The sequence below is a fragment of the Phyllostomus discolor genome, chromosome 2 (genome assembly GCF_004126475.2).
Source record: "Phyllostomus discolor isolate MPI-MPIP mPhyDis1 chromosome 2, mPhyDis1.pri.v3, whole genome shotgun sequence".
In the NCBI taxonomy this organism is placed as follows: domain Eukaryota; kingdom Metazoa; phylum Chordata; class Mammalia; order Chiroptera; family Phyllostomidae; genus Phyllostomus; species Phyllostomus discolor.
In genome coordinates, this window is record NC_040904.2 from 109,520,528 (window position 1) to 109,537,097 (window position 16,570).

Below are 16,570 nucleotides of genomic sequence, written 5' to 3' on the forward strand. Positions count from 1 at the left end.
TTTTAAACAGTGAACATTAGAAATGAGACTGTGGCACTGGAATGATGTGGATTTGTTTATTTGTTTCATTTTTATTGGGTTTTCAAGCAACATCATGTCCCCTTCCCAGGGAGCTTCTTTACCTCTTAGAAATCAAAGGGATTGAGGGAGAGCTGGGTTTCAGTATGCTTTGTGTTAGGATGAAACAGCAAGGCTTGGTGCTCAGTTCCATTTCCTTCTTCCTCTCATCTCTCTGCCTTCTTTCTTTCTTTCCCTTTTCCCTCCTCCTCTTCCTTCCTGCTGGCCTCTTTTTGTCTTTCCTTACCTTTCTTATATTATCTTTCTAGGTTTTTGAATAAATTTATATTTTGTAAAAGGATTTTATTGTACTGGGTTTTGCATCCTCACTGAATTTGACTGGCTTTTATTTTCCTCTCCAAGATCAGGTATTTGTTCTCAACATCTCTCCTCATCATATCCAGTCACTGTTTTGGTTTTGACACCATCAATATCAAATGTACAAATGGTTCTTGCTAACCAACACCAGGTATATCTGACATTCAGATGAGTTCCAATAAAAATAATTTAAAAAAAAAGAAAGAAACACTGATAGCCCATGGTGTGAACTATTTACAGAGATTTTGCAAAACGCCTGCACTGGGTACTCCTAATTAACTAACCACAAGAGGCAAGGAGCTAAGTAACTCCATATATGATACTTTCAAAAATTTTTAGAAAACTAAGGACTAAAATGACACAGGTCAGTGATGAAGGGAAAAAAAGATGAGCTACTTAATTTTGAATACTCCCCCACATGAATGCCTTCTGGTAATTTTCCCATCAACATTCTCTTTCTTCTTAGATCTTGAATCTCTTCTCTAGTGCCTTCTCTAACTACCACAGATACTCAGATCTTCCTTAAACAAAATTTTAAGATCAGAACTATAGGGAACTTGGTAAGCATTGCCCTCTATTTCATAGGTAGAAGAAATTGAGACTCTATGGGAAGGATCTGGCCCATGGCCATAGTGGCAGAGCAGGGGCTGGGTCCTAGTTCTCCTGACCCTTAGGTCAGTGCTCCTTCCACACAAAAGGCCGCCTCCCTCCATTTATTGAGAAAACAAAAACAACACCTTGCTCGTAGTAAGAAGGAGCTTTATGGAATGATGGAAATGTTTGAAACTGATTGAGATGATGGTTGGACAACTCTATAAATTTACTAAAAACCATTGAATTGTACACTTAAAATGAGTGAATTTTAGACTATGTAAATTATACCTCAATAAAGCTGTTAAGAAATGAAATCTTGTTCTTAGAGAATGGAATTTAGTCAGAAGCAGATGCTAGCACACAATAGGCAGCAATAAATTATAGTTACTGCATATGATTCTTTCCTCCTCATTTAAGGTCCCCATCCTTCCTTTAGAATCAGTTTTCTTACTTGCTACCACTAGAAGATAAGCTTCCTATAGGCAAGAACTTTCTGTAATTTGTCCTATTTGACATCACCAACTCCTAGAATAATATCAAGTCAAATATTTGCCAAATAAATAAATGAAATTAATATATGTAATTAAATTACATATATTAATACATAAAATGAAATTAATATATGTAATTAAAATTACATATATGGCTTATATTATATTTCTATTAAAGAGCATGGATCTACACTTCCCCCGCCAGTGTTTCAATCACTGTTTACCACAGTAACACCCACTGATAACAACATCTGATGATCTGATAATTTGAATAAGAGTTTCTATCTGCCCAATTTCATACTTATGTGTTATTCAACCTATTTTCAATCTCACTTATTCTATAATATTCTGTGTTTTTCTTTCAGATGGCTATAATGAGTCTAGAGTTTCTTGTATATTTTACATGAGCGTTTTAGCCATATTTATTTTAATTTTCACATTTTTGGTAACCATAACAAAAGAAAAATTTAAGATGAGTTGAAGGATGATAGTCCACTCAATTAAGCTGAGAAATGCTTTTTTTTTCTTCCTTGCTAAAGTGACAGTGTTGGAGGATGGTTACTTTCCCTCTGGTTTATTGACCTATACATACCAAAAATAAAAAATAGCTGGGTCAAAACCAAGGATACCATAAGAAGAAAAACCTACAGATCAGTATGCTTTATGGACATTGATGGGAAAATCCTCAACAAAATACTGGCAAACTGAGTTCAACAGCACATTAAAAGGATTATAGACCACAACCAAGTGAGATTTATTTCTGAAATTCCAAGAGGGTTAAACACACAAAAATCAACTGATATAATATGCCTCATTAACAGAAAGGGAAAAAACCTGCATAAGCATCTCAATTTATACAGAAAAATTGTTTTACAAAATTCAGCACTCTTTCATGACAAAAACATCCAACAGATTAGAAATAAAAGAAAATTTCCTCAAAGTGATAAAGGCCATATATGAAAAACTCAGAGCTCACACCATGTTTACTGGTGAGAGACTAAAAGCTTTCCCCCTAAGATCAAGAACAATACAAGAATGCCTGTTTTCATCACTTCTATTCAAAATAATACATGCTGTAGATTCTATCAAAAGCAATTAGGGGAAAAAAGAAATAAAAGATACCCAAATTGGAAAGAAATAAGTAAAATTATCTCTGTTCACAGAAGACATGATCATATATATATATATATATATATAACCCTAAATATTTCACCAAGAAAAAAAAACAACTAATAAATGAGTTCAGCAAAATTGCAGGATGCAAAATTAACACACAAAAATTAATTATGTTTCTATATGCTAGCAATGAACAATTGGAAAGAAAATTAAGAAAACAATTCAATTTATAATTGCATTAAAAAGAACAGAATACCTAGGAATAAACTTAACCAAGAAGGTGAAAAACTTGAATACTGAAAACTACAAAACATAGGTGAAAGAAATTTTAAAAGACACATACAAATGAAAATACATCCTTTAGTTCATAGATCAGAAGATTTAATATTATTAAGACATCAACAGCATCCAAAGTAATCTATAGATTCAATGCATTGTCTATCAAATTCCCACAGGTTTTTTTCCTTGAGGTATTATAGGAAAGGCAAGTGGCAGCTGCAGGTATTATGGTGACCTGAGCTGTCAAAGTCTCTCCAGGTTGCTCTCACGTGCAGTTGCCCACAGTTTTTTTTTCCTTCAGAAATAGAAAAGTACACCTAAAAATATATATGGACTCTCAAGGGATCATGAATAAACCAAAATCATCTTGAAAAAAAGAAGAACCAAGTTAGAGCAGTCACACTTGCTGATTGCAAAACTTACTACAATAATCAAAACAGCATGGTACTGGCACAAAGATGATACAATATTATATATATCAATGGAATAAGATAGAGAGCCCAGAAATAGAGAAATTAACCCTCATGTATGTGTCAATTAATTTTAATTAATAGTGTCAAAAACAATTCATTAGGAAAAGGACAGTTTCTTCAACAAATGACACTGAGAAAACAGGTTATCCACATGCAAAAGAATAAAATTGGACCCATATCTAATCATGTACAAAAATTTACTCAAAATTGGTCAAAGATCTAAGCATAAAAGCTTAAACTATAACACTCTTAGAAGACCTAGGAGGAAAGCTTCATGATACCAGATTTGGCAATAATTTCTTGGAATTGACACAAAAGCACATACAAACAAGAAAAAAATAAATGAAATATATCAGATACAAAAGCACATAAGCTGCATGATTGTACTTAAGTGAGATAACTAGAATAGTCCAGTTCATAGAGACAGAAAGTAGAAGGGTGGCTGCCAGAGGCAATGGAGAGTTATTGTTTAATGGGTACTTAGTTTCTGTTGGGATGGTAACAAATTCCTGCAGATGGATATAGGTGATAACTGTTCAACACTCTAAATGTACTTAATGCCACTTAATTGTACATTTAAAATGGTTAAGATGGTAAATTTGACATTATGTATATTTTATCACAATAATAATAACATAAAAAAGAATAGTTAAGGGTCTTCTGGGTTCCTACAGGATAATGGTAGCTACCTGTATTAGTCAGGGTTCTATAGAGCAACAGAACCATATATACAGAGAAATTTATCATAAGGAATTGGTTCACATGATTACAGGGGCTGAGAAGTTCTATGATCTGCCATTGGCAACCTATAGACCAAGGAAATCGAGTGGTATAATTCGGTCCAAGTGCAAAGGCCTGAGAATCAGTCCAAGAGCAGGAGAAAACTGATGTCCCAGCTCAAGTGCTCATGCAGAAGAAAGGAAAAATCCTGTGTTCCCTCACTTTTTGTTCTATTCAGACCCTCAGTGGGTTGGAAGATGCCCACCAACATTAGGGAGGGCAATCTGCTTTACTGTGTCCACCAATTCAAATGCTAACTTCATCTGGAAACATCCTCACAGACACATCTAGAATAATGTTCAGCCAAATATCTGCGCACCCATGGCACAGCCAAGTAGACATACAAAACTAACCACACCAGGTCTGCTCCTTCTCAACTTGGCATCCACATACATCTCTTAAACCATACTTAATCTCCAGATAAAGACAACAAGAAGGTCCTAATTCTGCCTAACATAATACAACTATACTGCATACAACTGAAAAAGCACTAACCCTTTCCCCAGAAAAAGAAATGAAGTCCTTTAGTGATGGTTACTTTTCTCCTTGATGTTCTGTAACTTAAATATTATGATATAACCCTGGCTAGCGCAGATTGAGTGCAGGCCTGTGAACCAAAGCGTTGTCAGTTCAACTCCCAGTTAGGGCACATGCCTGGGTTGCAGGCCAGGTCCCCAGTGGGTGGCACATGAGAGGCAACCACACATTGATGGTCTCTCCCTCTCTCTCTCCCTCCCTTCCCCTCTGTCTGAAAATAAATAAAAATTCTTTAAATATTGATATAAAACTTAAAATACTTAAATACTTAAAATGTAAAATACTTAAATCAATACAGTGTATGTTACAGTATATGTAAGACAGAAAACAAAGATGTATTCATAACAAAATAAGGAGAAAATGCTCATGACAGTTATTGTCCTCATTATGTAACTGGTCACATGGTCCTTCCTGATATGGATAAGTACCTTCTTCTACTACCTATTCTGTATTCCTTTTACCCTCAGCAAGCACTTTCGGTGGTCATGGTTCTTTACTTGGTGGAGTGACCCAAATCTACATTCCTGAAGTGTCAGGGATATTAGCAATTCTGCCTATATTAGATTATTGTAGTTTTCCATTGACCCTACTCAAGGCATGGTAATATTGAGAGACACCCAAAGGGGTCTCCTGTACACCTTGCCTCCATTGTGGAATTGCAGGTACAATTTCCCCTTTGGTAATCAGGATTAACCACCCCAGCCAGCACACTAAATCCCTTCTTCGCCTGTTGATCAAGAGGCATGAGGAGCCCAAAGTGGCCAGGTGGCAGTCTTAACTTTCAGTTCAATGGAATAATTGTTGTGTCTCCTGATGGAAGCACTGCTCTCTCTGGAACTAAGACCCTTAGGCTAGTACAACATGACTTTGCAGCAACACAAAACAAAAATTTGCTAGTTGGCCACTAAGTGTAATAGTGACTGGAGTCACTCCTGTTTTCATCCCTTGATTCCTGGAGATGGGAGAAACAACACCGTATATTGAATACTGATTCAGAGTATATAGTCTTCAGGAGAACTTTGTCCCAGCAAGGTAGTGTTACCTAGATGGCACTGTAAATGAGTCTTCAAAGGGCCATTCCATGTTCTATCAAGCCAGCTGCTTCATCATGGTAGAGAACACAATAAGACCAATTAATTCTATGAGCATGGGCCCACTGTCACACTTCTATTGTGTAATGAGTACTTTAATCTAAGCAATGCTGTGTGAAATACCATGATGGTGGATAATGCATTCTGTAAATCTATCCATAGATGGTAATTTTAGCAGAAGTATCGACACAGGGAAGGCAAATCTATATCCTGAGTATCTATTCCAGTAAGAACAAAATGCTTTTCCTTCCACGATGGGAGAGTTCAATGTAATCAGCCTGCCACCAGGTAGCTGACTGATCACCCTGGAGAAGAGTGCCATATCAGGGACAGTGTTGATCTTTGCTGCTGGCAGATTGACACTCAAGAGTGGCCAAAGCCAGGTGAGCCTCAGTAAGGGGAAGTCTATTTTGTTGACCCCATCAATGCATCTTCCATTTCTACCACCAGGCCACTTTGTTCATCAGTCCATTGGGTGATGACAGGAGTGGCTGGGAAAGAGGCTGACTGGTAACAGAATGGGTCATCCTACCCACTTGATTATTAAAATCCTCCTTTGCCAAGGTCACCCTTTGATGGATATTCATAAGGGAGACAAATATCTTCACATATTTTTTGCTCATTCCAAGAGTTCTGTTTACCTTGCCACCAATTTTCCAATCATTCTTTCCAAGGCCCTGGCCATCCAGCCAAACCATTGGTTGCAACCCATGAATTGGTATATAGTTGCACATCTAGACATTTCTCCTTCCAAACAAAGTAAATAACCAGGTGTGATGTTCAAAGTCTTGGGAAGATTTCTCTTCACCATTGTCCTTCAGGGATGTCCAAGAATGGGGCTAGAGTGCTGCAGCTGTCCACTTAGGGGTGGTACCTGCATATTAGGCAGGAACACCTGTGAGCCAGGCCTAAGTATTCTCTTCATCAACTGGCTGTAGGGAACTCTGTATAAGGCCACTCACATACGCTGGGGGGAAAAAGGGGACTGTATGCATTTGGGCCACTTCTTCATGTAAACAACCTGTGCCTCCAGGGACTGCCCAGACTTGGTCACATATCTACCACTTGCATTTGGTGCAATTGTATGGCTTGCTGGGTCATATAACTTCAGTTAGATAGTCAGCTTGGGTGGCATGGTAACTTGGTGGCCCATGGTTAAACATTCAGTCTCTACCAATGCTCAGTAGCAGCCCAAGAGTTTTGTTTTGTTTTCTTAAAAGGAAAGTACTTATCTGCAGAGGATGTAAGGTATTTCCTCAAAAATCCTAAGAGCCTATGTTGAGAAGCACATATAGAAGCCTGTCAGAGACTCAAAGCGGCATCCCTCTCTGCCACTGACACTTCAATTGCCATCGGATCTGCTCATCTCCTGGCCCAAATGGCAAAGCCGCTTGCACAGCAAGCTGGACCTGTTGCAGAGTCTTCTCTCATTCTGGAGCCCATTCAAAACTAGCATCTTCTTGGATCATTCAGTTAATGGGACAGTGTCTCAGTTAATGGGACACATCCAACTGAGGAATACATTGCCTCCAAAGTCCAAAGAGAATCACTAGGTGTTGTGCCTCTTTCATTGTAGGAGGGGCCAGATGCAGTAACTTTTTCTTCACCTCAGGTAGGATAGCTAGCTCTACATGTGCCACTGGACTCCTAGAGATGTCACTGAGATAGAAGGCCCCTGCATTTATTTTTGTCAAATTTATTTCCCACCCTCTGGCACACAAATGTCTTACCAATAAGCCCAGAGTAGTTACTACTTCTTGCTCTAATAAGCATCATGGAGCAAGTTTCATTCCCCACAATGTCATCAATGTAATGGATCAGTGTGATATCTTGTGGAAGGGAAAGATAATCAAGATCCCTGAGAATGAACTATTGACTTAAGGCTGGAGAGTAGATATACTCCTGGGTTGTGTTGCTGGTCTTACCAGCTGAAAGCAAACATTTTCTGTTGGTTTTGCTAACAGGTATCAAGAAAAAGCATTTGCCCAATGCCAGCTGCATACCACGTACCAGTTACTTTGCTCAAGCAATAAAACCACATCTGGTATAGCAGCTGCACTAAGAAACACCATGTGGTTAAGTTAATAATAACCCACTGTCATTCCCCAAGATCCATCTGTCTTCTGCACAGGCCAGTTAGCAAGTGGAATGGGGATGTGGTAGGAATCACCACCCCTACATCTTTCAAGTCCTTGATGGTGGCACAAATCTCTGCCACACAAAAGCAGTATTGCACTTGGCTTGCTGTTTTCCTAGGCAGAGGCAGTTTGCATGGCTTCTGTTTGGCCTTTCCCACTGTAATAACCCTCAATCCGCAAGTCAGGGAGTCAATGTGGGGATTCTGCCAGCTGCTTACTATGTCTATTCTAATTATAAATTCCAAAAGTAAGGGAATAACCACAGGATAGTGTGATGGTTCACTAGTCCCACTGTGAGACAGACCTGAGCTAACTTCATTGATAACCGAACCTCTTTAAGTCCCTACACTGACTGATGGATCAGAGTGATACTTTGGTTCTCCTGAAACCAAAAAGAAGATACTTCTTTTTAGGAGAAAAGATACTTTTTTTTCCCTGAAAAAAGACAGCTGAAAAGAAGCATCTTAGCAAGAATCAGGAGACAGACAACAAAGGCACCATTTATTAAAGAAAACTGCACCCTGGCTGGCGTAGCTCAGTGGATTGAGTGCCGGTTGGGAACCAAAGTGTCCCAGGTTCGATTCCCAGCCAGGGTACATTCCTGGGTTGCAGGCCATAACCCCCAGCAACTGCACATTGATGTTTCTCTCTCTCTCTCTATCTCCCTCCCTTCCCTCTCTAAAAATAAATAAATAAATAAATAAAATCTTAAAAAAAAAAAAAACTGCAATTCACTATAGCAACAGAAGAGGAAGCTCTTGAACTAACTCCACTCTTCTAGATATTATCATCTGCAACAGGGATCCAAGAAAATCCAACACAAACACTCATGAATAGAAAACAAAACAAACAAAAAAGCACCAATGTGAGGTTAATATAAGAATAAAACAAAAAGTGAGAATTAAAACTCTTGAATAGATGAAATCCCAAAGAGAAAGGCTATAAGTAGAGGCAAACTGTAGCAATACTAAAACATGCTTTAAAATGGGTTTTATTTTTATTTTTATTAATAATTATTTTATTGTTGTTCAATTACAATTGTCTGCATTTTCCCCCAACCACTCCCCCCGCTAACTCCAACCAAATCTGCCTCCCCCACCTTGCTTCCATCCTCCCCCCACCCCGGTTTCGTGTTGCTCGTAGTAGTTCCTGGAAACCCTTCCCCTCATTATCTCTTCCCACCAACCCTCTGGTTACTGTCAAATTGTTCTTAATTTCTATGTCTCTGGTTATACTTTGCCTGCTTTTTTCTTTTGTTGATTATGTTCCAGTTAAAGGTGAGATCATATGATATTTGTCCTCACTGCCTGGCTTATTTCACTTAGCATAATGCTCTCCAGTTCCATCCATGCTGTCGCAAAGGACAGGGGCTCCTTCTTTCTCTCTGCTGCATAGAATTCCCACTGTGTAAATGTACCATGGTTTTTTGATTCATTCATTTACTGAAGGGCACTTAGGTTGCTCCTAGCATTTGGCTATTGTAATTTGTGCTGCTATGAACACTGGGGTGCATAGCTTCTTTTGGATTGGTGTTTTAGGGTTCTTGGGATATAATCCCCGCAGTGGAATTGCTAGGTCAAAAGGCAGTCCCATTTTCAGTTTTCTGAGGAAATTCCACACTGTTTTCCACAGTGGCTGCACCAGTCTGCATTCCCACCAACAATGCAGTAGGGTTCCTTTTTCTCCACATCTTCTCCAACACTTGTTTGTTAATTTGTTTATGATGGCCATTCTGAGTGGTGTGAAGTGGTATCTCATTGTGGTTTTAATTTGCATCTTTCTAATGACTAGCGATGCTGAGTATCTTTCCATATGTCTCTGGGCCCCTTTGTATGTCCTCCTTGGAGAAGTGTCTGTTCAGGTCCTTTGCCCACTTTTTAATTGGGTTGTTTGTCTTCCTGGAGTGGAGTTATGTGAGTTCTTTCTATATTTTGGATATCAAATCCTTGTCTGAGGTATCATGGGCAAATATGTTATTCCATATAGTTGGTTCTCTTTTCATTTTAATGTTGTTTCCCTTAGCCTTGCAGAAGCTATTTAATTTGATGTGATCCCATTTTTTTTATTTTCCTTTATGTTCCTTGCTCAAGGAGGCATATTGGTAAAAATATTGCTGCGTGGAATGTCTGAGGTTTTCCTGCCTCTGTTTTCCTCTAGGACTTTTATGGTGTCAGAACTTATATTTAAGTATTTTATCCACCTCAAATTTATTTTTATGTATGGTGTAAGTTGGTGATTCAGTTTCATTTTTTTGCATGTAGCTGTCAAGATCTCCCAACACCATTTGTTGAAGAAGCTATTTTTACTGCATAAAATGTTTTTTTAAAGCAAGTGCTAATATGATAAATGACCACTAATCACAAATTCAAACACTCAGAATAGAAATGGACGGAAAAAAAATTTTGAAACAAAAACTACTGTGCCAAAAAAATAAGCCAGAGAAAATGAAGTTTTCCAGAAACAAAGATTACATTTTAAGTTTCCGGAGAAAGCCTTTTTTAAAAAAAATTATTGCATTTATGGGGTAATGTTGGTTAATAAAATTATATAGATTTCAGGTGTACAATTCTATAATACATCACCTGCATATTTTATTGTGTTCACAACCCAAAGTCAAGCCTTCTCCTATCACCATTTATCCCCATTTCCCCTCTTCTACCCTTCTCCATTTCCTTCAGATAATGACCATGCTATTGTCTGTGTCTATGAGGATTTGGGTTTGTTTTTTGGTTTTGTTTTTTTTGGTTAATCCCTTCACCTTTTTCACCCAGTCCTCCAATCCCCCTCCCAACAGCAGTTTCTGTACTTATAAGCCTGTTTCTGTGCTGCTTGCTTATTTTGCTTTTAGATTCAATTGTCAATAGATATGTATTTATTGCCATTTTATTGTTCATGTTTCTGATCTTTTTTCCCTCTTCTTCAAGAAGACCCTTTAACAGTTTATGTAATACTAGTTTGGTGGTGATGAAATCCTTTAGCTTTTTCTTGTCTGGAAAGCTCTTAATATATCCTTCAATTCTAAATGATAGTTTTGCTGGTAATCTTGGTTTGTAGGTCCTTGCTCTGCATCACTTTGAATATTTCTTTTTTTTTTTTAATCTTTTTTTTTTTAAGATTTTATCTATTTATTTTTAGAGAGAGAAGGAAGGGAGGGAGGGAGAGAGAGAGAGAGAGAGAGAGAAACACCAATGTGCGGTTGCTGGGGGTTATGGCCTGCAACCCAGGAATGTACCCTGGCTGGGAATCGAACCTGGGACACTTTGGTTCCCAGCCCGCGCTCAATCCACTGAGCTACGCCAGCCAGGGCTCTTTGAATATTTCTTGTCAATCATTCTGGCCTGCAAAATTTCTGTTGAGAAATCAGCTGACAGTCTTATGGGAGCTCCCTTTAGGTAACTGCTTTTCTCTTGCTGCTTTTAAGATACTCTGACTTTAATATTTTGCATTTTAATTATGATATATCTCGGTGCGGGCCTCCTTGGGTTCATCTTGTATGGGACTCTGCACTACCTGGACTTGCATGTCTATTTCCTTCGCCAGGTGAGGGAAGTTTTCCATCATTTTTTCAAATAGGTTTTCAATTTCTTGCTCTCTTCTTCTTCTAGCACATCCATGATTCGACTGTTGGTATGCTTCAAATAGTCCCAAAGGCTCCTTACATTATTTTTTAAACTTCTTTTCTTTTTACTGTTCTGGTTGGGTGTTTTTTGCTTCCTTATATTCTAAACCTTTGATTTGATCCTCTGCTTCATCTACTCTATTCTTGATTCCCAGTAATGTATTCTTCATTTCAGTTATTGTATTCTTCATTTCTGACTGATTCTTTTTTATGTTTTCTATCTTCAATTTTAAGTTCCCTATCTCTTTGTTGAAGTTCTTTCTCACTAAGTTCATTGAACTTACTTGTATCTAGTGTTTTGAACTCTACATCTAGTAGAATGCTTGTCTCCATTTTGATTAGTAGTTCCTTTCCTGGAGTTTTGTTTTTTTCTTTCCCTTAGGATATGTTTCTTTGCCTCCTCATCTTTGAAGCTTCCCTGTGTTTGTTTCTATGTATAAGCACATTAGGTAGAACTGCTATGTCTGCCATTTTTAGTACGGTGGCTTTACGTAATAGTGTTCTGTAGAGTCCCATGGCACAGCCTCCCTGTTCACCGGAGCCAGGCACTCCAGGTGCATTCCTTCCCACTCCCATGTGGGGTGTGTATACCCTACTGTTGTAGTTAAGCCTTCATTGCTGTTAGCACATCAATGGGATTTACTCCCAGGCTGACTGGTGGCTACAAGGACTGGCCGGCATCCACCAACCATTATGGAGGATCAGCTGTGCAGGGGCCCACTCTACAGATCAGGACTTAACTTCAGTAGGGCTCTGGTGCTCACTGAGTCTACTCCTTGAATGTGTTGTTTGTCAAGGCAGTTGGGTAGTGCGTCAATGTGGTCTCAAGCTGTCCACCAGCTGCACTGGCTCTGGGGGCTTCCAGGATATGAAGGCCAAGGTCAGCTGCCACCTGTGTTTTACTGGGGCCACCCAGCATGAATTACAAAGTAATCTGCAGATGGCTCCTACTTGTACTGGGCTTGGAGGTACCCAGGCAAGGCCAAGCTGTGACCCATAGCCAGCTGCTGCTAGAGCCAGGCCTGGGGTCACTTAGTGAGAGGTACAGGGCATTCTGAGGCCAGATGCTGCTTGTTTGAGAGATTTTTAAAAAGTCTGAAGCATAAGCCAAGACAAGATATTTGTAGAGAAAAGGCACTGGAAATAGCTTGGGTGGACCTACCAGCTTGGTTGAGCAGGGTCTCAGAGAATCACCAAAATAAGACAAACAGTGTGAGCCAGGTTGATGGAGACTCAGATATGGCACCCATCTGCCAACTCTGTGGACAGGGGGCATCTCAGATAAGAAACAGCAGTCTGTGTCAGCGCTTCTATCAGAAAGCTGCCTCTCCAGCTCTTGCCCTGATGCCAGACAATTCAGTTCTTTCCTGTATGTCTCTGATGCCTTTCAATCTTCTACTCCCACACTGGAGCTGAAAGGGAGTGAGTCAGAGTTAAGTCTGTATGTGGGCCCTTTAAGAGGAACTGCCTTGGTTACCAGTAGCCCTTCATCTCACTCAGCAACAATCTCTGCTGGTTTTTACAGCCAGTCGTTATGGGGAATTCTTTTCCTGGCACTGGAACCCTGGGCTGTGGGGATGGGACCTCTTGCTCCTTAGGGGGTACCTCCACAGCTGAGATATCCCTCCCAATTTTTATCTGCCACACATGGGTGTGGGACCAGCCTAATCCATGTCTCTGCCCTTCCTATCAGTCTCAATGTGGCTTCTTCTTTAAATCCTTAGTTGTAGAACTTCCATTCAGCCAGAGGTTAGGGGTTCTGAATGATGATTGTTCTGTAGTTTAATTGTACTTTTGATATGGTTGTGGGAGGAAATGAGTACCGTGTTTATCTGCACTGCCATCTTGACTGGAAGTCCAAAAGGAAATTTTCCAAGGGAAGAATATAAATAACTAAACATATGATAAGATACATAGATTAAAGAAATATAATACATACCAAAAATTAAACAAAAATAATAAAAAGAAATAGATATAAAAAATTAAAAGGATCCAATTTGAGCTACTGTTGAAGTAAAATGAAACAATAGAACTAATATCTAAAAGCATGATTTAAGAAAAATTAGCTGAAATTTAAAAAAAAAACCCTGAATCCATCTGTTGAGTTGGGCCCTAGTGTACCTGGAAAAACTGACCTAGAAGAGGTAAATGCAAGACATATGCTTACAAAACCACTTGACAAAAATGACAAACAGAAAACACTGGATCTCCAAGGAAAGGACCAAGTTACTTACAAAAAAAAACAAACAAACAACAAAACAAATGGGGTTGGACTCAGACTTCTCAATAGTATACAAATAGAAATCAATGGAACATTTTCAACAACCCCAACACACTCATAAAAGTGTGGGCAAAAGATTTTATATGAAGCCATAATAAATATCTTTAAAGAATCAAATCTCCAGAAAACATTTTAAACATGCAAGGACCAAGGAAAGATTGTATCTACAAACCCTTCTGAGTAATATTCCAGGGAATAAGATCCACTGGGAAACTTTGGCAAAAGGCTGGTGTTGAGCATCAAGGGCATTTAGTGATACACTCGAGTACATCAAAACTGGGGCTAAGGGTGGAAGAACAGTTTGGTAATGTTACACACTCTGACAAAGTGGAAATAACCCAGCTGAGAAAAGGGAGGAGAAGGGAGAGAGAAAGGAAAAAGTAGAATAAACTCATTGACTGATATGTAAGTAACAGGTGGGAGTCAAAGAAGGTTATATAGTTGACAACCCAAAACGTACAAACCTAATGAGGTAAAAATAAACTAGGTATTTTATATAAAATATTAGTAACTTACATATTTACACACATTTTGATCCAATTTGAGCTACTGTTAAAGTAAGTATTTTGAACTATTTGGATAAAATGGCATGTCTGAAATATGTTTTTATATGAGTATATCCCAACAACAAAAAAGGGGAGAGTATCAATTAAATGTAATTAGCAGTGTCATTAATAATAACTGACACGAAAGATCATTATACTATTCTCATTTTTAAACATTTGGATATTTGCATAATAAAGAGTTTTAAAATAGGAACCAGTTGAGTAAACTACTTTAATAAAATCTGCACAATGGAGTCTCAAGAGCCATAAACAAGGAATAAGCAAGCTTTATCTGTGCTGATATAAAGTAATCACCAAGATTCACTGGTAAGTGAAAAAAAAGATATAGAACAGTATATATAGCATATCTTTTGTTCAACGAAAAAGAAATACATATATGTATACAGCCCTGGTCAGGTGGCTCATTTGGTTGGAGCATTGTCTGGTGCACCAAAAGGTTGCAGGTTCAATTCTCCTGTCAGGGGCCATACCTGCTTTGTGGGTTTGATCCACAGTCAGGATGCATACAGGAGGCAACTGATCAGTTTCTCTCTCACATCTCTCTCTTTCTCCTCCCTTTCTTCTCTAAAATATCAAATAAATATATCTTAGGTGAGGATTAAAAGCTATGTCTATGTGTATACTAATGTGAATACTATGTGTTCACATATACTGTGTATACTATGTATATGTGTACTATGTGTATACTACATAAAACTAATAAAAATGGCTACCTAGTATGAAAAGAAAAGTAATAAAAGCAAGGCTTCTGCATATTCCTGTTTATATAAGTTGAATTTTGAACTAAGTAACTCTTTTACCTATTTAAAAACCCACTAAATCAAAAAGGAAATATGTAAGCAAATCCTAAAATTGAAGACAACGTATCTCAACTATATATGAAATTAGTATTGTGAACAAAAAAATTACTTCAAGTGTCTTGAATACAGTATTCTTACACCTTTGGTAGGATATGCATAAGAATAAAGAGAACTGCTAAGAAATCCTAAGTTTTACTCAATATTTTGATTAGTAGTAACACTGGCTGTAATTTTTAAAGTAAATTTTGCACATTGTAGAATAAAGAAAAAACATCAATATAGTTATGTTATTAGGAACCAGGATTTTCTGCCCTGGCCAGGTAGCTCAGTTGGTTAGAGGGTTTTCCCCAATACATTAAGGTTGTGGGTTCAATCCCCAGTCAGAGCACATACAAGATGTATTCAACAAATGAATGCACAAATAAGTGGAACAACAAATTGATGTTTCTTTCTTTCCCTGTTTCTCTCTTCCTCCCTCTCTCTCTCTCAAATCAATAATTAAAAAAAGAAACCAGGATTTTCAGTATAAGAGAAAAAGAGATACACATAAAAGAAGAAAACACTATGGTACTATTTTGAATTAATATTGTTGAGACTCATGATTTTTAAAAATATACTTCCTAGCTCTGCCCATTGAAAGGGTCTAGAAGCAATCACACTTTGGTAGCAATGAGCACATCTAATGTCTAGAGTTTGTTTTCTAAATATTATTCCTCAGTAACAGAAACAAAAGTTCCCTGGAGAAATGGCTAATTCCAAAACTGGGGTAGGTAATATACAAGATGAGCCTATAGCATCTTCTTGTCTCAGAAACCAAAAACAAGCTCAAAACTGTAAGGTGAGTGTCAAAAGGATATGGAACTTAAAGCTCCCCCTTCCCCAGCTAGGTTTAGAACAACTTAAGCAAAACCAAAAACAAACAAAAAAACAAACACCATTTACTGTAATTGATTATAAAAACTCCACATTCCTATAAAAGATAGAGGTGACTACTTTACAACTCCTTACTCTGAAAATTAGTCACTAAAACGGAAAAATTAAGCATTTGCCCTGCCTATTTTCAGAGAAATTTTCCCAGTTGATGAGTAAAAGCATTTCTTTAAAGCATGCAAACAAATAAATGTAAAAAGGATGACAAATAGAGAAATCACCATTTTGGAACACCCAGTGAAACAAGTGATTCGGGTAAATATCATCAGTGGATGGGTAATTAGAGAATGGGGTATTCATTTTGATGCCAAAATATCATCCTGCAGAGAATTTGCTACGTGCAAAGGGGGGAAAATGTACCTTTACATTGGACAGATCAACCAAGTGATCAAATCTGGCATAGAACGGTAGAAAAGCCTGACATTACACCCTTCTAAGTAATTCTACATGAAGTACACAGCACCTTTCCTAAACTGCTTAATCTGAACCTCATCTAGTGC

General features: G+C 38.1%; 1 pseudogene; it reads right to left on the minus strand.

Moving 5' to 3' along the window:
• Nucleotides 1-3,047: 3,047 nt before the first annotated feature.
• LOC114491237 lies at nucleotides 3,048-3,186 on the minus strand (annotated as a pseudogene).
• Nucleotides 3,187-16,570: the final 13,384 nt, after the last annotated feature.